Source organism: Mauremys reevesii, linkage group 3 (assembly GCF_016161935.1).
Source record: "Mauremys reevesii isolate NIE-2019 linkage group 3, ASM1616193v1, whole genome shotgun sequence".
Taxonomy (NCBI): Eukaryota; Metazoa; Chordata; order Testudines; family Geoemydidae; genus Mauremys; species Mauremys reevesii.
The window spans coordinates 36950389-36974076 of NC_052625.1; the positions used below are offsets into that span (position 1 = coordinate 36950389).

The 23688-nt window shown below is 42.0% G+C and overlaps 1 long non-coding RNA gene across 2 annotated transcripts in view; it reads left to right on the forward strand.

The window, feature by feature from the left end:
- The window catches only part of LOC120400198, a 152484-nt gene that overhangs the window by 112481 nt on the left and 16315 nt on the right, over nucleotides 1–23688 (forward strand). For both annotated transcript variants that reach the window (XR_005595591.1, XR_005595590.1), the window contains exon 5: nucleotides 5881–5935. This is a non-coding gene — a long non-coding RNA (uncharacterized LOC120400198). The remainder of the gene's footprint in view (nucleotides 1–5880; nucleotides 5936–23688) is intronic.

A 23688-nucleotide genomic window follows, 5' to 3' on the forward strand; every position in this document is an offset into this window, starting at 1 on the left:
ATTTTTTTTGTCCAAATACCATACTTAAGGGAAAATAAAGAACAAAAGTAAAGCCACCATGGGAAAGGACACTGTGTATCACTTCTAACAGGCTGTATCTGAGCTGGGTGCCAAGTGGCAGCTGCCTCCAGAAGACTCCTAGAACTTTAAAGGTGCACCTCACACAGAAAACAGTCATTGTAGTTATATAGCTGCATACACCAAAAAGTGGTGGCTCATGTAGAATATCATTCCATTGCACTTCAATTGTCTTTGGTTCTGGACACCTCCCTGCCTCCTTCTCAGGAGCCAGTTGGAATGGACTAAATGTGATGCTACCATGTGGAAGGGGCAGGATGCAAGGAATTTACACAGGGCTTCTGCACCTTTTATGCACTGTGGCTGTGCTTGCCAGGCCTCCCTGTGGCACAGTATGTTGGGGAACAAAGGGGAGTTGGAAGGCAGGGAATGACCATGCAGACCCACCATTTGTTCTCCATGGAGGAGAGCTGCTGAGGAGCCAGAGTCTGCCATGCCGGGGATTTCAGTAAGGATAGTGCCGCTGCTCTATTGCCACTCCTTAGTGCTGCGAGAGAGAGAAAAGATTCCTTCCCTCCCCAGCCCCTGTAGAATTTCCCCCTGAACAGCCACGTAACTTGGCCGATGCAGTGGCGTCAGGGCTTCAGTTGGAGTGGGGAAAGTAAACAAAAGGAGCATGTCTAATTATGTTCTGTTGGTGTCAATGACATTCTGGGCTCCAACTGCCCTTAATTTTATGGGCACAAAAATGGATGCTTTTCCTTCATGTGGAAACCAAAATTGAACACTGGGAATAAAGTAATGGATGTGGGGCTGAGAACAGGGAGTAGAAGGGTGGTTCTTGTGGTCCTCCTGGCTTGGGTAAATACTGCTTCCCCCAGCTCCCCCTCCTCCTTAGCTGGTGCAGTGAAAGGTCTTCCTCCTATTCTTATCCATATAGCTAGTGCCTAGTGCATTTTTCATTCAGTCAAAGCGATAGTAAGAGACTTTGATCAAAAGAAGAGGAAGGCTATGAAATCCAGTCATTTGTAGTAGAAAGGTGGCTCTGGGCTTTTATTGAAAGAGGTGTTCTCAGGATTGACATTATTTAAATGTATGTTTTTCTTTTAAAATGTTTCCTGGGTATTTTGTTTTCCTATTCCTCACTCTCCAAAGGGAGGGCTGCAGTAGTATTCAGACCCCACTGGCATCCAAGCAGCAACATAACCAGAATCCTGCGTGTGTTTTGCCTGCAAAGCCATGCATTTTGCACATCCATTTGCCCTCTTCTGTTGCTGTCCTCTATCTTTATCTTGGAGAATTAACAAAATATTGATATTGACTTGATTCCTGCTGTTAAGCTCATGGGGCCTGATCCAAAACCTGTCGATGTCATTGCAATGTTTCCTATTGGCCTCAATGGGCTTTAGGTAAGGCCCTTGAAAAGCAGGTTCTTTGCCCATTTCAGTCTTTTCTTAGCAGGTAGGAACAAACCTGATTGGGAAAATAATGTAACTTTGGGATTCATTAACAAATGACTGCAGTGAATTTGCCTCCTCGGTTATTTATACCTCTCACGTGGCCTAGGAACTGTCATACTGCATCAGTCCTTATTTTGGAAGGTTGGTATCTTAATTATCACAGGAGAATGTATAGACACACTAAAAGCAATTTTAGATAATATTCTGTGAATTAAGGACCTGATTCTGCTCTTAGATTAACCAATTTCACATTAGCACAAGTCTATTAGCTTCAATGGAGTTACTGAGGGGCATGGATCACCTCGCACTCCCCATCAATACCTGCCCTGGGGAACCAGAGGACCAAATTCGGTGATGAATCCTGGTCACATGCCACCTGGAGCACGTTGTGCATATGCTAAGAAGAATGGAGTTACTTCAGTGGATTTACACTGTGGATTTACAAGTGAGAGGCTGTAAAATTTTCTAGAAATAGCATATTTCTTACAGAGGGCGTTACAATGAATCAAACACTATCTTGGATAATACAATGCAGAGGCTACACTATACCAGTGATAAATTATGAAAGCTGTACAACAACTTACAATACACAATTTAAAGATGTATTAGAATGTGTTTTTCTTGAATTACCATCTAGCTTTTGCCTAGTGCTCTACAGTCAACATCAAAATCTTCAGTAAATCATTTATACAATCACAGAACAAAATACAGCTTTAAATGCAGAGGTGAAAATTGGGCCCAGTTAGCCTTGACAGTGTACCTTTGAAATTTCCTACCAAATGAGATTTCATCATGCAGTTTATTTTAGACTTCCCCAGAAACAGGCTGACATGATGACTACAGGCCTCCCAAGCTCTTTCAAAGCTACCATGGCAGAAAAACAGCACAGTTTTACAGTTTGCAGAAGTTAAATGACCTTCCATGAACTCTCACCCATTAAAGACCATTGCTATAGGCTGGGGGAATACTACAAATACCTGTACATCTTCCAACCAACAAATTCCCTCTCTCCTGTTGAGACTGCAATGTATCCCTGCACTATGACCTCTGGTTGCTGCAAAACTGAGCTGAAATTTTGCAGAAACTAAACTACTACTGTCAAATGGATTTAATACAAACACCTAATAAATCCAAGCACCATAATGTGCGTTAGAATAAAAAGAAAACCATATTTTACAATAAAATTCCTTTTATTGCAGCCCCAAAGTGTCATGTGATCAGCCACTGGATAAGAACAGACGTGGCTAGCCAATCTGCCCTAATAAGAGACTTATCCTGTAAGTTGTTTTTAATGAAGCTTCTAAGGCGTGTTGCTATTTCTCATTTGGCATGTAGAAATTCAAGATAGGAAAGATCTTAATAAGAAATGTGGAAAGGGTCCTTCTGTTTATTTCTTTTTACTTAAGCATATCAGCAAGTCCTCACATGAAAGTAAAATCAAATCTCTTGACTTAACTTCAGGAGCTGTGGTTTCCCATTCAACTGATACTGTTATTCTAACAATGTGTTTGCAATGCCACAATAAGCTTTGTGCCAGCACTTCCATTATAAACCTTCCCCACCCTCTTGGGATTTATAACTTGGCCTATAATTCTCCTCCTGGTTGAAACTTGCCATAGAAAGTCTCAGCCCAAGGGATAACTTTTACTTCTTCATCTTCTTTTTTTCTCTAATGAAAAGATTTTAAATTTATCTTAAAAATTGAAAATATGTGTTAACTAAGAATTGACAAATATTCAGCCTGCGGAATGGGTCTGGCCTGAATGAGATGTTTACATGGCCTGTGGGGCATATTCAGAGTATGTAGAATCTATTGAAGAAAAGGAACTTTCTAGCCATCATGATGGCAGGGTTAAAATCAAACAAACAAAATTTACGTATGTGCCACAAATGTAAAAATACATTTGTCTCAGTCTGCAGACAGGTTGAAACAGTGATGATGAGAAGTATAAACTTCCCCGCCCACCATTTTCAGTGTCATTGGGCTGTTGACGTTAAAGCCTAAGGGCATTTTAAATCACTGTAGTAATTAACTGTTTCATTGCTTATTTTAAGGGTAGAATTAAGAAGGGATTTGTAGTGGAGCCCATGGATGGAAGTGGAGTGTGGGGTGGGAACTGCAGAAAGGAGAAAGCAGAAGGTCCGCAAGGTCAAGGAAAAGGGAAAGAAACAGAAGGCAGGATAGGGAAGAAATAGTGCTGATGCGAAATGTGAGCATATTTGCCCACTGGATGCAGTGATTAGGTACTGAACAAGGAATTAAAAGTTCAGTTACTACATAAAGGCCAGATTCTGCTGAGCAAACCTGCTACTGACATTTGTGTGAAATCCACTGTGGAGACTATAGAATCCTGATTTTTTACGTTGGTCCCTAGACCCTAATTAAAAATGGGATTTCAGCCCTCCCTGCTGAATGGGTTTGACACCCCAGCTTTAGTCTGTCCTGGGCCTGGGGCATCCTCTGGGATATTCCTAGTTTGGAATCTGTAGCAGAAGGGAGGAGATCTTGCTAATGACAGTATGACTGAGCACAGTGCTTTTTGGGAAAGGGGGCTTGATGGCCTATGTAACAGGGTAAATCTAATGGCCCCAACCCTGTTCCTATTGAAGTCACTAACCAAATGCCCATTGACTTCAGTATTTCAAAAAATGGGCAATAAATACACAATAAAACCAAATCCGGCAGTTATGTTCCAGAGTTCAAACACAATAAGCACTCACATGTGAAACTTCAGATCTGGGGCTTCATCCCTTACTCAGGCAAAATATCATTGACTTCAGTAGGAGTTTTGTTTAAGTAAGGACACAGTAGGATCTGGCTGAAATAAGCTTGGGAGTAAACTTAGTCTTGATTCTCAATGCCTTTTAAATATACAATTATGTGTTCAGACCAGGGCCGGCTCCAGGCACCAGCTTATCACGCAGGTGCTTGGGGCAGCAACTCCGGGGAGGGGCGGCACTTTCACGTATTTTTTTTTTGGCTGCTTGGGGTGGCCAAACCCCTGAAGGTGGCCCTGGTTCAGACTGTGTGGGTTCAGACCTGATCATTGACTTCTGGGGTGGAGTCCCATTGATTTTGAAGTTAGATCTGAGAAGGGCAAAAGCAAAGTCTTCCCTATCTACTGTGGTTTGTAATGTAGCTTTGAGCTCAGACCTGCAATTTGGACCATGGCCTTATTCAGCTGGTAAAATCAATTGAATAAGTGTTAGTCCAGTTATCGAAGGAGACTGTCATTGTGATCCGGTGAGTGGGCTAGATGCTGACATTGCTTAAAGAAGTGCCTGTCAGACCTTTGGTCAAGAAACCATTTCTTGTAGCTGTTAATCTCACAAATTATTCCTCTGTTTATAATCACTTCATCTTGGAAAAGATTGAGAGGACTGTGGCAAGGGAACTCTCGCACTATTTAGAGTTCTTAGATGTCATGGGGCCCTCTTGTTTGGTTTTATGCCTGGGTGTAACATCAACTTCCCTAGTCTCTTTGATCAACGGTCTCTCTCTGGCTGCTCTGCACTGTGCTGGTCTCCCAGCATGATCCAGAGCAGCCTAAGGTTAGGGGAATGCTTAGTTAATTTAAAGCCTCTTTTGCACCCTCTCACACATTCAGCTGAGTGCTCCGTGGACACAGTTAAAGATCTGGCACCAGGTTTGCAGCTGTAACCTTATCTGTATGCTGGCCCAAATCCAAAGGCCCCAAATCTGGGGAAGTTTGGACTTGTAAATGGATTGTGAATGTCCAGGTCCACTGTCTTGGCTTCTCCCATTACAGAGAGATTAAGACTGAAATTTGGTCTAGTGTTGATGAAATGTGTAAATATTTTTGTGAAAATTACCAGGAAATGAATTTTCACATTGCTCTAATTAATATCAAAACATCATTATTACCACCACTAGGAGATTTAAAAAGATGCAGAGAGATCGTAACTGCCTTGAAGATGCTCCGATGAGGGTCCTCAAAAATCAACATCAGTATCTGGAACAGATGTAGATGAGTCAGAGGAGGGGTTAGCTAAAGCCCCCACCACATCCTATTGACTAAGAGGAGACAGGTGGCATGCTACTATCTTCTGCACATTTCTATTGAACCACTTGGGTTGTAGAAAGGCTATTTGTCTTTTTTTTCCCCTTAAGGAGTAATTATTCAATACAGTAGTTACATTTTCTGAAAGTTACTAATTAGCATACTTGTGCATAAACAATAATTCCACCTCATTGTTTTTGTTGATCACAGAATGCATTGTTAGAGGGTTTTTTGATTATCAGAAAAGAATAATGGGTAGCTTATTTCATTAGGAGATTGAGTATGCTCACAGAACACAGAGAATAACTTCTGACAAAAGCAAGGGAACATGAAACCTCATTCCAAATATCCATGCTCATTTATATTCATCTTCTCTGCAGAATAAAGAGACAAGGATGACAAAACCGGAGGCTTCTTGTCCCATCTCTACAAAAGGTAGGAAGTGAGATTTGTATTTTATCTTCCAAACAACACCATTTCTTGTTATACAGAAATTGGGTCTCATTTTTCACTTACAGAAGTGCAACTTAGTAGCGTTATTTCTGGTTCACACCAGTGAAAGCAAGTAGAGAATTGGGCCTGTCTATCGTTCAGAATGTGGAGTTTGTGACTGATTTTATGGGCTCAGATATTCCCACAGATGCACCTGCACAGCTCCCAGTGACTTCAGTGGAAATTACATTAGTGTGAACAAAATTAGAATCCATAGCTCTGAATACATGTGTAAACTGGGACAGGACTGGAAGAAAAAGATACATACTCAGATACTTTACTTAAAAGCAAGGGTGAGGAATAGAGAAGGTTTTTTTTGTCAGTATTTGTTCAAGCTGGAGAAACTGGATGAACATCTAGTACAGTGACTATATATTTACTTAAAGTGTATTTTCTTCTTTATACATGACTCCATTCTTTCTGAATGGGTGATGATATGGGTGAGAGTGTGGTGTGAGGATGTGGTTTCCGGAACAGCTATTCTGCATAGCTGAATAATAGAGTAATTGCTTTAGCAAAGTCATGTGTAATGTTTCAGTTCCTTACTTCGGGTTTCTGAGAGCAGCAGTATATAGACTGTATTGGGGAAGGAGGAAATATGACTTTTTGTTGGTTAGATGTGTGGGTGGGTTGTGTGTGTGTGTGTGTGTGTGTACACGCACACACTTTTTTTGGCAGATTTTATTTTCCCCTAAAAGGCACATTTACATTAAGAAGGGTAGAGCTCTGCTCTGTGCAGATGAAAGGGTGTAGATGTGGGCCAGTTCCAGGTCCCTGATTCTGAAAGCCAGGCCCATCCCTGATATCACTTAGCCTTGCAGCCGGGCAGCACTAAAGTACAGCACTACTGTAGTTTCCTTAATGTATCAGTGCTCTGCTGGAGTAGGGCCTATAGAGTGTAGCTGAGCTCCACCGCACCTCCCTACATCAAGAAGTAGGGGCAGAGGTGCAGGTTCTGGCACCAGCTCAGCACAGTAATACTCAAGGGACTTCCTCACCACCAGGGGAATTCTCTGCTGGTGATTTGTGACTGGATTGGTGGCCCCTTTGCACCACCTGGATGGGGCTGTAACTGGACTTGAGAATCTGCTCCCCTTCAAGAAACTGCAAATTCTTATGAAGTGTGGAAAAAGCAAACACTGAAGAAAAATCTTTATATACAGCTTATCTGGCCTGGCGCCTGCCCACACAGGCTAAAACCATCTGCCTCAGCCCCTTCAGGGGTGTGGAAGGCTCTTCACATAGCTCATCTTTTAGAGCCCAAACTGAAATGAATTCATCTAAATGGTGAATGAGATAAAGTTCCGACCAGTCAGTGAATGACATGCATCGCCTGCCAAAGGAACAGGAATTCATCTGGCTAGAAACGATAAACTAGGTTAACTGTCATAACAAATAAATCCCCTATTAAACTGTCTAATTGATTGCTGGAGTAGATAAATGCGTGTGTTATATTAGAGAGGGACTTTTTCAAACAGGATATTGAATTGTATGGACCCACTTCTTCTCAGATTTATGGGTGCATTTAAAGAGAACTGTCCGAGGGAAATGACACAGACACATGTATTGAGGGATAGCTCTCATGCCCCCGTGGAAAAAATCTTTGGTTGGGGAGGCTAATCTCTGCAAAGTTCCTCTTGTGGCTACTCACTGATTGTTCTCTCAGTGCAGCTCGAAACCACAGAGATCTGTGGAAGCCCAAAGCCATCTTGCAGAGACCTTATGCTTTTGGTTACTCCCAATCCCCCTTCAACTGGTTTCCTGATGCATGGCTACTTCCTGAGACCTCCAGGAAGGGGCTCTGAGGAAAAGATAACTGTCCTATGCTGTATTACAGTGTTCTGGTACTCTCCATGGAGCAATGTGTATCCCCTTCCAACCAATCTCTTCCCCCAATCCAGCATAGTCCCCATACTTATGTCAAATCATTGGATTCCTCTCATCCAACCGGCCTCCCACAGGATCCAGGACCTGATGTTTTAATGTAGAACATACTTCACCTCTACCTCCAATAATAATACTTACTAAGCTCTTACTGTATATAGGGCTTTTGTATCCCTAGATCTAAATTTACAAAGTGGGTGAGTAGCATATTCCTATTTTTTGCAGCTGGGAGACTGAATCACTGAAAAATTATGTGAGTTGCTGAAGGCAACAGAATGAATCTAAGCTAGGAATATAACACACTTTCCCAGTGTCACCTTGCCTATTATGCATTGCTGCATATGGCACGAAAATTTCCCTCCTTACCCTTTCATCTATCAACTCTACACTATAGCATTTGACATCCTTATGCTTATCTTAGAGTGTGTTACTAAAAATAATTGTCATACAGTATAATATACTGTACTAATATTTTAAAATGGAGCAACACCACGTGGGCTGTCATGAATTGGATCCATAAATAGCTGCTCTGAGAAGACTAGTCAAAGGTTGTAACCACACATGCAAAAAAAAAAAAAAGAAAAAAGGGGGGGGATGTCTTTAGGCAGGAATTCTTGATCTTCCTCTACAAAGCAAATATTTGCTTTGTTCCCAGAATCCTTGAAATCTGTTCCAATATGTTCTCATTCATCGTGTACATTGTACTGTTTTCAAAGGCCATTCATTAGAAGCGAAATGCAAAGTAGAACTTGCACCAGCATGTAAAACTTTGGAGAGCAGTAAACATTAGTACAATACACCTTCAACTGAGAGAACACACTGTACAAAGAGCTAAGCCTGTAGCCACATCAGCAGTTCATTTAAGCAATTGCTTATACAATTGCACAGACTAACGTCTGAGGAAACCTATGAAGATTGTTGTTTTGTGAAACCCAGTAAAGCAGGAAAGTAAATACTCTTTCCTCTTCTGATAAATTATTGTCGTATGATAGTTCTTAGAAGCCTGAACCATGACCTGAGCCCCATATGCACTCGGCACTGTACTTCCACAGAGTGAGAGCGTTGCTGCCCCAGATAACTTACACTACGTATAAATAAGTCAGACAAAAGCCAGGAGGGGAAACTGAGGCAGGTAAGTGGCAGAGCTTTGAATAGGACCTAAGTCTCCTGGGTTCCAAGTCAGTAGCCCAGCTACTGAACCTCGCTAAATGAGAGGTGGGGGATGAAACTCCATACAAACAAACATTCCAGTTATTCTAACAACCAAAAAAGGGAGAATTTAATACCCAGACTCTGTGCAATGGAGAGCTAAAACCAGCTCTGAGTGTTAATATCCCCTTTTTGCCCTTCCCCCCAGGTACTTCATATGGCCACAGCAATTTTGCAACATTCTGCATATAGGATGTAATTCCAGATGGTCCCATCCACCCAGCACACTCAAACGTGTGAACTTTAAAGGTTAATATAAAAAGATAAAGGCAAGTTCTGGAGGTGGGGCGAGTAAATAATTTACTTCCTTTTGTATTAAATTTTTTCTTTTCTTTTCTTTTCTGTTCCTGTTTAATGCAAAGCTCAGACATGCGATAGCAGCATGCAGCTCAGCAGAGTCCTGTGTTATTGAACCAGTGCCGGTGCTAATAAATATCAGAGAAGTTTTCATAACTTTTCTCATGAAACTTACAAAGATTGAGAGCCAAGACTCCCTGATCGAGGAGGGTCATGCACTGAATATTTCTATAAATAAAGTAAACTTAAGAACGAAGCCAGTTTTGACTTGGCTTCAAATACAGGCTCCCAGTGCTCCTTTTAACCTGAACATAAGACAACTTCTTCTGGCCTGTTTATTTGTATGGAGCACATTACCTTTACCTCATAATGATGCATCAAAATGGTATAAAATAGTCATACATTTATAATGCACTAACATTTCTGGGTTTCTAAACAGAAGCACTGAAATCTTATTACATTTTTGTGTTTTGAAACTAAGATGTTTGTTTTATTTTATCTTAGGGTATTTATTCAGATTAGCAGAGATTTCCTGAAATGGTGATGGAATGTTATTTTTTTTCCTTTGGAAAAAATAAAAATATTTGTAATAATTTTTTGATGAAAAATATACCCATTTCCACATGTTGAAACATGTGGAATGCTGGACCATAACCATGAAAATTTTTGAATGTAACCCATTTTCTTAGAATAAAAGAGAACACATTTGGAGGAGGAAGAGAGTGGAATGCAGAAAAAGTGGTGGATGTGATGGGAGGTTTAATGTAGTGTAGTGGCTTTGTGTGTGTGGGAAGGAGAGCTGGGTCGATGGTGATTATTATTTTATTTAGAAAATAGTTTATTCATCAAAAAATGCAGTTTAGGGTTGACTGAAACTGTCCATGAAATCAAGTTAAATTAGATGAATAGCTTCAGCTAAATAAAAACGGAGGGAAAGAAATTCCTAAAAAAGTTAAAATGTTTCACTTTGACACTTTCAAAATGAAGCGCTCCGATTATTCTTTTTGAACGTCTAAATGAAACAACAACAAAAGACTAATTACCCAAAACCTAAACAAAATGTTTTGTTTCAAGTTGGAAAAAAACACGTTGTTTGACCCAAAATGAAATTTCATTTCTGCCAGAAAGAAATAAAAAATTGTCATATTGGCAATTTGAAACCATTTTATTTTTTCAGTTTGGCTACCAAACCAAAAACTTATTTACCCTGTTCTCTTGTGGTTGTGCTCTAGTAGCTAGTCAACAGAGCGGGTCAAAGGCTTGTTAACTTTGCCAGTGGTCTACTGTAGCTCAGCAGTATGTTTGGGGAGGTTCTAGTCCCACCTCCCCATGTAGGTGTGATTGAGAGTTATATGATAACTGTCTCATGTTTGCAGAATAGTGAGATACAGTAATAAATATGGAGCCAACAGGCACCACACTAAAAAAAAACAAAACCTTTGTTGGGACAAAGGAGTCATAATGTGATGATTGAAGGTAGAATTACTAGATGGCTAATGGGGGAAAGCTTGGAATCACCAAATATCTCAAGCATAGTCACTGGCTGGTTTGGGACAGGATGGCCTTGGGACAGGATATCCTTAAAGCAAGTGGCCTCTGAGTAGTTATAAAGATGAGACTCAAGTAGTAGCTCTTGAACATAGTCAGAGCCTCTGCCTTTTAGGACTTTGAGACCCAATAGTGTGACTTATAGGCAGCCAGAGTAAAGAAGACATGTCTGACATAAAGATGGTTGTTCTGATCAGCAACAAATATGCTTCTGCATTCTGAACAAGTTGCAGTGAGCAGCTATTGTAAGCTCTTCATGCATAAATTAGCATTTGTAAAGACAATTACTTATTTCTATGCACACAAGTCATATGAAAATAGATGCCTACCAAAAATATTGCAATCACAAGTTAAGGAAGCTTGTTGACAATCTGGTTCACAATATGCAAGGTTGTAGGTTGTTCTAATATTCTACAATGCCTGGGGGAAGCTGTGATGAGCTAAAAGGTTGGACCAGAAATCTTTGAGCACTGTCAGTTCTGATTGATAAGGTTCCTTGGGAGCTGAGTTCACTCATAGAATCTCTCAGGGTTGGAAGGGACCTCAGGAGGTCATCTAGTCCAACCCCCTATCTCATCACGCTGTAGAAAGTGCTCAGCACCTTGGACCCTTAATTTTGAATTTCTTAGTTTTTGTTTTATGATAAATCCAAACCATTACTGTAGCTTGCTAATTATAGTCACCGGGGGCAGTTATTAAAACTCAGTGGCAACTAAATATGAGACACAAATAAAAAATTCCAAACTATATATTCTGAATATTCACCCTCTTGTAAGACTTTTTGAAGTCACCAGAGATTAAACCTTGAAAAGCAGTTCAACTGGTTACAGTAGATGCCAATTCGCTCTTGAGAGCCCAAGTGAAAGTTCACACAGGAAGGCTGTGGCAGATAAAAGGTAGAACTCATATCTACTGACCACTGTCCTAGCATCAGCTACAAAACCGTCCTCTCCTCAACTAGATCTTGCAAAGTGATGAATGGGGATTTTTTTTTTTGGCGTGCAAGTGAAAAAGTGTTCTGTAAATGTGATGCTGTGTAGCTTGTAGCTTCAACATAAATGTCCTTGAAAATGATTATATTGGATAAATTGTTAGTTTTATTATGTTTCTGTTGGAATGGGAACCTAAAGGCATGTCCTGGTGGTAATTTTGAATATTGTTACAAATTATTAAGATTTCTTAAAAAGAACAAAAATAATGACCTTGTTAGAGATTTCATCATTTTTAATCTCTGCCCAACGTGCCTACTTGGTCCAGTACTGCTATAGTTGGCATCAGTTCTCCAAACAAAGGCACTCTTTTCTTTCTGGATTAGTAATTAAGGACGGGAGTTGAACTCTAGACACTACAACTTATAAAGGAGGCCTAATGTATTTCTGGCGCATTGCTTAGCTCTGGGTGGCTAATTTTGGTTGTAGCTTCTCTTCATTAGCAGACCTTCAAAATTAACTATTCAGTTGCTTGGAAGTGGTTCTTAGTTTTGCAGAACACTTTTTATACTGGAATATAAAAATGCTGAGCCCAATGCTAATGCTTTTCTCCTTCCGCTCCTACTTTACAACAATGAAAATCCTCAAAATTGATGTTATTACTTGTATTACAGTAGGGCCTGTGTGAAATGGCTGTGTCGGTGCTATATAAGAACACACAGTCAAACATTCCTTATCCTGAAGACTTTACTGTTTAAACAAACAAGACAGTAGAAGAAGAAAAGTATTAATATTCCCATATTACGGACAGATAACTGAGGCACAAAGGGCCAGGAGTTTTAAAGGTATTTCAACACCTGAAGATGCAGATAGGCCTGCCTAAACACTTTTGAAAATCTCACTAGGCACCTATCTCAATCTTCAGATGTAATACCTTTAAAAATTTGGCCCAAAGAAATTATTTGACTTGCCCACGGTCACTCAGGAAGTCTTTAGCAGAGCTAGGAATGTTACCAAGACCTAATGCAGTGCCTTAACCACAAGACTGTACTTCCTGCCTTCATTATTAACTTCCAGTAAGGAGACCAAAAAAACTCTGTGCCCTAATGTGTATCACTGTTGGGTGGCAAGCATGGCTCTCATGTAACATACTGTATGTCCGTTACCTTCCAATCTCATATATAGCTAAAATTGTCTGTATCTTTAGCCAACTTCATTCTCCTCCTACATTATCTATTGGTTTGCCCCATGAGATCATGACAATATTTCTGAAGGTATTGTATTAAAATGAGTAACGAGAGACTGCCCAGCTATATCTTTGTCATCATTCATGTAAATTTAAATTTGTCTAGCCCTAATATTTGGTGTTTGTCCAACCCACTCATTTTCCCAATGCAACATATATGTGACACCAGCACAGAACCAGAAACCCCTCTGCACCATGCATTTCTGAATGAATATTTCTGAAATAGATATACGCACACATACGCATGTTTATGTATTTGTGTCTGGTTTTTAAACAAGTTCACCTTGTGGAATGTTCAGCACAGTTTTCCCTCGTGTATTTTTTATAGGCGGTTTTGAGTGGGCCCAATTTCATTAGACAAAAGGAACCCCTACGGTCTAAAAGGACACACACAGGGACATTTAGGCCTTAAGAACTTATATACATCTAGGTCCTTTCCTAGATCATTGACTGTCTGCCTTTTAAGATGTATGGTCTTAGAGTAGGTCTATACTTACCTGCCGGGTCGACGCGTAGCGTTCGACTTCTCGGAGTTCGAACTATCGCGTCTAATCTAGACGCGATAGTTCGAACTCCGAACGCGCTCCCGTCGACTCCAGAACTCCACCATCGTGAACGGCGGTGGCGGAGTCGACGGGGGAGCCGCAGACTTCGATCCCGCGGCGTCTGGACGGGTAAGTAACTCGAACTAAGGTAGTTCGACTTCAGCTATGCTATTTGCGTACCTTAGTTCGACCCCCCACCCTAGTGTAGACCAGGCCTAAGATGTGCATGGGGATATTAACATGAAAGAGTTTCATAAAACAAAAATATCCCAGTTCTATAATAGATCAGTATTGAAATATGCAGGCTTATACATGAATTACACCTTTTAAAAAAGCTGATGATAATCCCTTTTGCATCATTCTGCTTCAGTCACAAACTTATCTTTAAGTTTTATTGAGACTGCTTAGTTTTCTGTGTTACCGGTAGCTTCCTTGTGTTGGTACACACATGCACCGCCCCTTGCTTTAGAAATAAATCAAAGTAGTAACATAAACTTCCTTTTTTTTGTACACTGCAGCAATAGGAGGAAATGCCTTAATCACTTCAGACCCCTCAGCAAGTTTCAGAATATAAGCTTTATTCATAGTAGGATTACTTGTGTGGAATTTGGGAACCAGTCAGGGAACTTCAGTAATATAATACAAACACCTCCATGTCACAGTTTTAACAATATCCATTATTTGGTGCCAAAGCAGATTATGCTGCCTTTCAGAGGAGAGAAGTGTTTCAGATGTTGTTTCAAAATCCTTTGTAGGTTCCAGTAAGAATTTGATGTTTAATATAAATCAAGCACTTATAGTTTATATACTAATTTACATATTGCATTGTGGAAGCTGGTCGGAATGTAAAAAGCCTCCAAACTCCTCTTTTTTCTAGTGTTTCCTTTCCAAGAGTGCTAACTGTAAGGAGTAAATGCTATACTGTGAAATACCTTCTTTCTGAGTCTTCAAGCTTCACGCCTGCAAGCACTTTCCGACAGCCCTTGCTCCTTCTGAGTCTCCTACACACAATTGGCTTGTACTTGTCCTCCTGAAGACCATTTTTTCTTTAAAATCACCTTTTGATTCCATGGAATTCAGCCAGTCTCTTTCCATTTACACACTAGATCCCAAACACAAACACGTGTGAGGGATTTTTTCCTACTGCCTGGGTAGTTTGGATTTTTTGGTCTAAGGCCACAAATAGGTCTTACAGTTCTACATTTATATGCAAACCATTCCTGTAAAGATGAGAAATGAAATTCTCCAGGTCTGTCATAGAATGAAATGGAACGTTTGCTACCTAGATGGTGCTTGTACCTCTTCTCTATAAAGAAAAAAAGACTGCCAGATGAGAATAATTCACAAATTCCCTTTAATGGCAAAGAGGTTTTTTATTGTTGTTGTTTCCCCTTGCAATTCTCATTCTCCATTTTAAACCCACATTAAGAACAGCAATGTCTATATTAAACTAAAAAGCTTTTCATTTTGAATATGATGTTTAGTGTATGATTTAGTAACTAAAGACAGAATTTCCCTCCTGATTTTAATGCTTTGAACATGAGTGCTGAAATTTGTTTGACATATAATTTCAGTTCATGCATTTTTTTTTCAAAAAATCCTCTTTAAATGGATCATTGTTTGTTCTGAAAAATCCCTAAACATTTCAAGCATGTTAGGTGAGGCTTACTTGTTGACCTGTATTTAATCTGGCTCATTGTATTTCTAGTAACATGTTTCCAAAGCAAAAGGCTGTAGGCACATTTGCTGACTTATCAATATGTCAAGCAGCAATTAAATGTCTGCATATATACTTTAGGGAAAACAGATTGCAGAGCTTTCTCAAGGACTGGAATTAACATGACTACAAAGAATTTTGGTAATTGTAGGTAAGAAGTTGCCTGTAGGCAATCCACTGCTCTGTTTATACACCTTGGTTTATACCATATAGATGTGTACAACTCAGTACTTCAGATTTGATTAATTCTATTTACACTTCTGTATATAGTCATATATTCTCTCTCTCTCTCTCTCTCTCTCTCTCTCACACACACACACACACACACACACACACACACACACACACACACACACACACACACACAATTCTGAGTGTTTATTCGGAACTAACAAACTAGATGAAGAGAAGAATGAAGTTCAGGTCTGGCAGTAGTACAGTAACGATAGTAGTTATGCCTGCTCCTAGGGTGCCACGTAAAATATATGTGATTTATGGCCGAAACTTTTAAACCTGGCTGCCCAGGGTTGGACTCAAATCTATTTAGGTGCATAAATATAGAAGCGGCCTGATTTTCCAAGCTGCTGAACACCTGGAACTCCCATTGACTTCAGTTAGGCCCCTTCTGTTTACATGCATAAATATGGATTTAGGATTCTAAATTGAGGCACACAGGTTTGAAAAGTTTGGCCTGTGTCTTTAATATTTGAATTTCTCTTCTTGTCTTATTTCAATTCTGTGCTTTATCACTAACATTTACTTATACAGCTCCCACATGTGCTCCACACATGCATAAGACACAATCTCTACCCTAAGAGCTAGTATTCTCTAGGATCCATGTTTCCTACTCTTTAAGTCTCTCCATGGGGGATCTGCAGAATTTTAGCTCCTTGGAGGAGTAGTGGAGACGGGGTGAGAGGTAAAAGGGGAAGGAACAGTAAAGCCAGCTGGGCTCTTCTAGATTCTACTCACAAACCCTCAGACAAAACCAGCACAAGTTAGGGAAGTCTGAAACTGCATTTATTTGTGCTCTTTCCTCTTCTATGCTGTAAACTTCCTTATAGTGTGTTCTGAGGTCAGCAGTTCTCAGCTGCAGGAGCCAGTGGAACTGGCTAGAAGACAAGCAAAATTTGCAGAAGCAAACAGCAAGTCTTTTCTTTAGTGGTGCAAGTAGGGCGGTGCAGTCCGCCATACCAGTAAGCTATTTATAGCCAGTACGGGGAACCGGAAAGACACAGGAGGAGCAGAACATGGGGCCACCCTCCTCTAGCGCAGCTGTACCATCCCCAGCCCTTCCACGCAGCTGTGTGCCTGCGTCTCCTGTCTGGGGTCTGTACAGCAGCCCCACTGGAGGACGCGGGTCCTGGGGCAGTAGAGTTCTGCCGTAGGAGCTGCCGGTGTGGGGCTGCCCAACGATCTGCTCCTTTCGCCACTGCAGTTCCCAGGAGAGCCCTGTGGTTCAGGACTCTCCCAGGAGCTGCAGCAGCAAAAGGAGCAGAATGTGGGGCCACCGGGCAGCCCATGCCAGCAGCTCCTCCTGCACAGCAGGAGGAGGACAGAGCCCCCTCAGGTAACATGGGATGGATCATGGGGAGGAGAGGGGCAGAGTGCAGGGCCTGGTCTGGGAGTGGGATCATGTGAGGAGTCATGTGGGAGTCACATGGGGAGGCCACATGCCCCCCCCTTTAGCTGGTGAATTAATTCTAAAGAGGTGTGAATGCCTAGCTTCCTTCACAGAGGGGTAAACCTCTTTCCTGCCCACATATAGTGGCACTTTTATCGTTTCTTTTTCCCAGCAGGGGTTATTCCCCCATCAAGTGTGCTGGGGATCTAATTTTAGACATAACATGAGACTAGACGAGTGATGACAAACAAGGGGTAAGAGAAGAGGGAAGGGAGGGGAAAGCTGACAACACCAAGATTATGTGGCTGGTTTTGTTTTGATAAATGTATGTTTTAAATTCACTGTCTACGTAGTTAACTATAACATTTGTTTGGTGGTAGGTATAGTGGAAGATGGGGAAAGATGTGTATTGGGAAGATAAATGTAGGTGGGACAGAGCAATGGAAATGAATTAGAATCAGTTAATTGGGGGAGTGAAATTAAATGGAGGTGGAACTATATTTAATACAGCACCACATGACACTACCTAGAGATGTAGTATTTCTAATACAGTACAATGCACCTTTGGCTGCATACAGATCTCTGTCCAGTGTATAAGATTCTATTTCCACTTGGAGGAGCAGATCCTCAGCTTGTAAAGTCAATGTTGATTTACACCACCCGAGGATCTGACTTTGAATCTACTTTTGTTTACCTAGGCAGGCTAGTGTGTGTACCAGCTAAAGCTGATCAACGTGTTTGTCACCAGAATCCGTGGGAATATCTGCTCTCATGATTCCATCAGTGCTCTAGGCCTAGGTAACCACCCAACATCATGTGTTTCATTTCATTTAACAACCTGTGTGTTTTGAAAGATATGGGGTTCACCCATGAACAAAAGTTATCACAGAATTCCCATGTCATACTTCTACACTGTATTTACTGCATGCAATGCCCATTCAGTGCAGTTCTACTCTACTGGCTAAGTCTTTGTTTTATCAGTACAGATTTAAAGGAGGATTCAAATGGCCAAAGTTTTCTCCATAACTGGTACAGAGCTTGGTGTTCAGTTCATTGTCACACATTTCATGACTCTGATGATATGTCTACACTTGAAGACCATACTGAAGCAGCTATTCCACCATAGCCCCATAGTCTAGACCAAGGGTTCTCACAACAAAGTTTTTGGTGGCCTCAAAGTGTAGCCACCAACTCTTGCTTGTGGCTGCTCTGATATTTTTCCTAAAATACTTAATTAACTTTAGGAAAAACAAATATGCACTTATACATGTCCAAATCATTGTATTTTATTTATGTAGGGTTTTTTCCTCCCCCCAAATTCAATAATCAAAATAATGTACAGTTGTCTCTATTCTTTACTGGACCGAAACAGAATAGAAACAAAAATAAGGTGCTTTTCATGTTCTTGTCTTTTGTTATTGTTGTTTCTTTTGGGGGGGGGGGGGTTGGTTGCTTTTTTTGTTTTAGACTTACTAACTAGTAAGTCTGCCGCTGTGACAAGTGATATTTGTGTATTTGTTAATATTTTTCACAGAAGCAGACTGGGAGGCAGTGATAAGTGATATTAACAAACATACTAATGTCACTTTTCACAACAAATTTACTCAGCCCCAGCAAGCTGGGGGACAAATTAAGCCCTGGATGGGAGGTGGGTAGGGAGGCAGTAGGGGACAGGGTGATGGATGGGGAACTGGAGGAGGCATCAGTGGCCAGGGGCGCTGGAGTGGGGGAGGGGACGTCTGAGAGGCTGGAAGAGGCAGCAGCGGCCAGTGGTGATGGGGGAGGGGTGGCAAGACTGGTGCCAGCATCTGAAGCTCGGGGTTGAGGCCGAAGCCCTGTGGCCAGGGACCAGAGCTACTGCCCACCACCCCAGAGCTGAAGCCAGAAGCCTGAGCCCCAATGGTCCCAGGGAGATGAGGAACTCACACCAGCTGCCTGCTCCTCCAGCGTTTATGGCTCCAGAGGGGGACAGGGCCCAACCCCTGCTGGCAGCCCCTTGGGAAGGCACGCTGCTTCCCCTCCCTGCCCCCCTCCAGTCACCGCCCAGGAGGCTGTGGCCACAAGAAAAACCCCTGGTGGCCACATGTGGCCCTGGTGGCTGCATTTGAGAAATGCTGGTTTAGACTCAGTCTACGCTGACAGAAGGCTTTGCTGTCTGTGTAGGAACACCACCTCCCCAAACGACGGTAGCTGCGTTAACAGAAGTATTCTTCCATCAGCATAGCTGTGTCTACACTGGGAGTAGTGCTGGTATAGCTATGTCTGACAGGGTGTAGTTTTTCAGTGATACAGCTATGCCGATATAACTTTCAAGTGTAGACCAAGCCTGAGGTGACAGTGCATGCTCCTAGCATGTACAGACTGCCTAAAACAAGGAGGGGTGTGCAGGGCCGGCTTTAGGCCGATTCCCCCAATTCCCCAGAATCGGGCCCCACGCCCGCGCCTAAGATGGCCCCACGCCTTAGGTGCCTTTTTAATTTTTTAATTTTTTTCCTCATCCGGTGGCGGGGGCAGGTTCCAGGTCTTCGACAGCGTTTCGGCGGCTGGGGGGGAGGTCGGGGGTCTGCTCTGGGTCTTCAGCTGCATTTCGGTGGTGGAGGGTCCTTCAGTGCCGCGGAAGACCTGGAGCGGACCCCCCACCACTGAAGTGCTGCCGAAGCCCCAGACCGCTGCCAGGTAATCGAATTGGTCCCCACAGTTCATAAAGCCGGCCCTGGGTGGGGGTGTTGGGGGTGAGGGTGGGAAAATAGAACATTAGTGGCAGTAGGTGTAGAACATGGGTTCATACTGTAGCAAGAGAGAGAAATTATCTTATGTAGGAGACTATACAGCATATAGACAATTGACCTGCCTCAGCAGAAGAAATGTCGTCTAACTAGATGACTGTATCAGATCAACTTGTCTTGATTGTTTTACTTCACTTTATTGCTGATGATGTTATATAGTAGAGGGCAAATCTAAATAAAACCCTAACACTTAATACAACTATACAAATATAACCAGGTTTGACACTTCTGCTTCATGGTTATAATTTCCAGCAAACCTAAGACTTTGAACCAGATCCTGTTGCAAACAAACAGAGTGCAAGTCAGGGGTGTGTGCGCAAAGGAAGCTTAAAGTGCACCTCTGCATCCCCCTGATCCTGGTGCTGGTGCTGAGTGCGTGGCCATTATCCTAGTGCTGTGTTAGAGCAGACCTGGGGATACTTTAGTTTATGCTGCCTGGATCAGCCACGGGCCTTGAAAATGCAGCCAAGGCTCAGAATGGTAGAGAGGCATCCCAGCCAGACCCCTTTCCTTCAGCCACATCCCTTTTTCCCTTCTGTGCTGGCAGCAGGGAGGAAAAGTAGATAAGAGCCCCTACAGTAACTCTCTATTACTGGGGCATAATCCTTGCATTGGGGTGATGTTTCCAGGACATCTTAAACTCATTTTATGGCCAGATTACATCAGTAGTGTGGTGAAAATCTGCTGCAGCAGTTAAGGATTTGACGAGAGCTAGTTGGAAGATAGCAGGTTTTTCCACTGAAAATTTTGACTTTTTAGTGAAAAATCTAAAACCAAAACATTCTGGGCAAAACATTGAAACTTTTCAGCTGAAAGTTATATATTTAAAATTTATATATATGCTCCTGGGAGACGACTGGATTCTTCTCCATAGGCCAACCTCTCAGGCTGGAATTCATCCATCATGATACACCAGAGTCACCCCTCTATTTCAGCAGCTGGAGTGTATCATGGGAAATATAATCCCACTGGGGAACCTGGCCCACAGAGCACAGTGAGGGCATGAGGCACCCAAACTACATCTCCCATGAGGCACCATTTTTTAATCAAAACTTTTTGGTTTGGGGATGTTTGGCTGTTTAATGAAAAGTGAAAATTTTCCTCCAAAATTATTTTCAACAGGAAATTGAGTTTTCAGCTATAAGACTAAGTGTCTGCATTCCATGGAAAACTTTGAACCAGGCATAGATTTGACCTATTGGGTCTGGTTTTCCACTGGTTCTGTACCAAATGACTGGAGGATAGCTAACGTGATGCCAATTTTTAAAAAGAGATCCAGAGATGATCCTGGCAATTACAGGCCAGGAAGCCTGACTTTGGTACTGGGCAAACTGGTTGAAACTATAATAAAGACAAATTGTCAGACACATAGATGAATATAACTTGTTGGGGAAGGGTCAACATGGTTTTTGTAAAGGAAAATCATGCCTCACCAATCTACTGGAATTCTTTGAAGGGGTCAATAAGCATGTGGACAAGGGGGATCCAGTGGATATAGCGTACTTAGATTTTCAGAAAGCCTTTGACAAGGTCCCACACCAAAGGCTCTTAAGCAAAGTCAACTGTCTTGGGATAAGAGGGAAGGTCCTCTCATGGATTGGTAACTGGTTAAAAGATAGGAAACAAAGGGTAGGAATAAATGGTCAGTTTTCAGAATGGAGAGAGGTAAATAGTGGTGTCCCCCAGGGGTCTGTACTGGGACCAGTCTTATTCAATATATTCATAAATGATCTGGAAAAAGGAATAAACAGAGAAGTGGCAAAATTTGCAGATGATGCAAAACTACTCAAGATAGTTAAATCCCAGGCAGACTGCAAAGAGCTCAACAGGATCTCTCAAAACTGGGTGACTGGGCAACAAAATGGCAGATGAAATTCATTGTTGATAAATGCAAAGTAATACACATTGGAAAGCATAATCCCAACTATACATATAAAATGATGGGGTCTAAATTAGCTGTTACTGCTCAAGAAAGAGATCTTGGAGTCATTGTAGATAGTTCTTGGAAAACATCCACTCAGTGTGCAGCAGCAGTCAAAAAAGCGAACAGAATGTTGGGCATCATTAAGAAAGGGATAGATAATAAAAATATCATATTGCCTCTGTATAAATCCATGGTATGCCCACTTTTTGAATACTGAGTGGAGATGTGTTCTCCCAATCTCAAAAAAGATATATTGAAATTGGAAAAGGTTCAGAAAAGGCAACAACAATTATTAGGGATATGGAACAGCTTCCATATGAGGAGAGATTAATAAGACTGGGACTTTTCAGCTTGGAAAAGAGACAACTAAGAGGAGATATGATGGAGGTCTATAAAATCATTATCGGTGTGGAGAAAGTAAATAAGGAAGTGTTATTTTCTCCTTCTCATAACACGTGAACAAATGAAAGTAATAGGCAGCAGGTTTAAAACAAACAAAAGGAAATATTTCTTCACACAACACACAGTCCATCTGTGGAACTCTTTGACAGAGGATCTTATGAAGGCCAAGACTATAACAGGGCTCCAAAAAGAACTAGATAAATTCATGGAGGATAGGTCCATCAGTGGCTGTTAGCCAGGATGGGCGGGGATGGTGTCCCTAGCCTCTGTTTGCCAGAAGCTGGGAATGGGTGACAGGGAATGGATCATTTGATGATTACCTGTTCTGTGGATGAGGGGAAAGCAGTGGATGTGCTATTTCTGGACTTTAGCAAAGCTTTTGATACAGTCTCCCACAGTATTCTTGCCAGCAAGTTAAAGAAGTATGGGCTGGATGAATGGACGGTAAGGTGGATAGAAAACTGGCTAGATGGTCGGGCTCAATGGGTAGTTATCAATGGTTCCATGTCTAGTTGGCAGCCAGTATCAAGTGGAGTGCCCCAAGGGTCGGTACTGGGGCCGGTTTTGTTCAATATCTTCATTAACGATCTGGAGGATGGTGTGGACTGCACCCTTAGCAAGTTTGCAGATGACACTAAACTGGGAGGAGTGGTTGATACGCTGGAGGGTAGGGATAGGATACAGAGGGACCTAGACAAATTAGAGGATTGGGCCAAAAGAAATATGATGAGGTTCAACAAGGACAAGTGCAGAGTCCTGCACTTAGGACGGAAGAATCCCATGCACTGCTACAGACTAGGGACCGAATGGCTGGGCAGCAGTTCTGCAGAAAAGGACCTAGGGGTTACGGTGGACGAAAAACTGAATATGAGTCAACAGTGTGCCCTTGTTGCCAAGAAGGCTAATGGCATTTTGGGTTGTATAAGTAGGGGCATTTCCAGCAGATGGAGGGATGTGATCATTCCCCTCTATTCAGCACTGGTGAGGCCTCATTTGGAGTACTGTGTCCAGTTTTGGGCCCCACACTACAAGAAGGATGTGGATAAATTGGAAAGAGTCCAGCGGAGGGCAACAAAAATGATTAGGGGGCTGGAGCACATGACTTATGAGGAGAGGCTGAGGGAACTGAGATTGTTTAGCCTGCAGAAGAGACGAATGAGGGGGGATTTGATAGCTGCTTTCAACTACCTGAAAGGGGGTTCCAAAGAGGATGGATCTAGACTGTTCTCAGTGGTAGAAGATGACAGAACAAGGAGTAATGGTCTGAAGTTGCAGACGGGGAGGTTTAGGTTGGACATTAGGAAAAACTTTTTCACTAGTAGGGTGGTGAAGCACTGGAATGGGTTGCCTAGGGAGGTGGTGGAATCTGCTTCCTTAGAGGTTTTTAAGGCCAGGCTTGACAAAGCTCTGGCTGGGATGATTTAGTTGGGTTTGGTCCTGCTTTGAGCAGGGGGTTGGACTAGATGACCTCCTGAGGTCCCTTCCAACCCTGAGATTCTATGATTCTATGTTCATTCCCTCTGGGGCACCTGGTATTTGCCACTGTTGGAAGACAGGATGCTGAGCTAGATGGACCTTTGGTCTG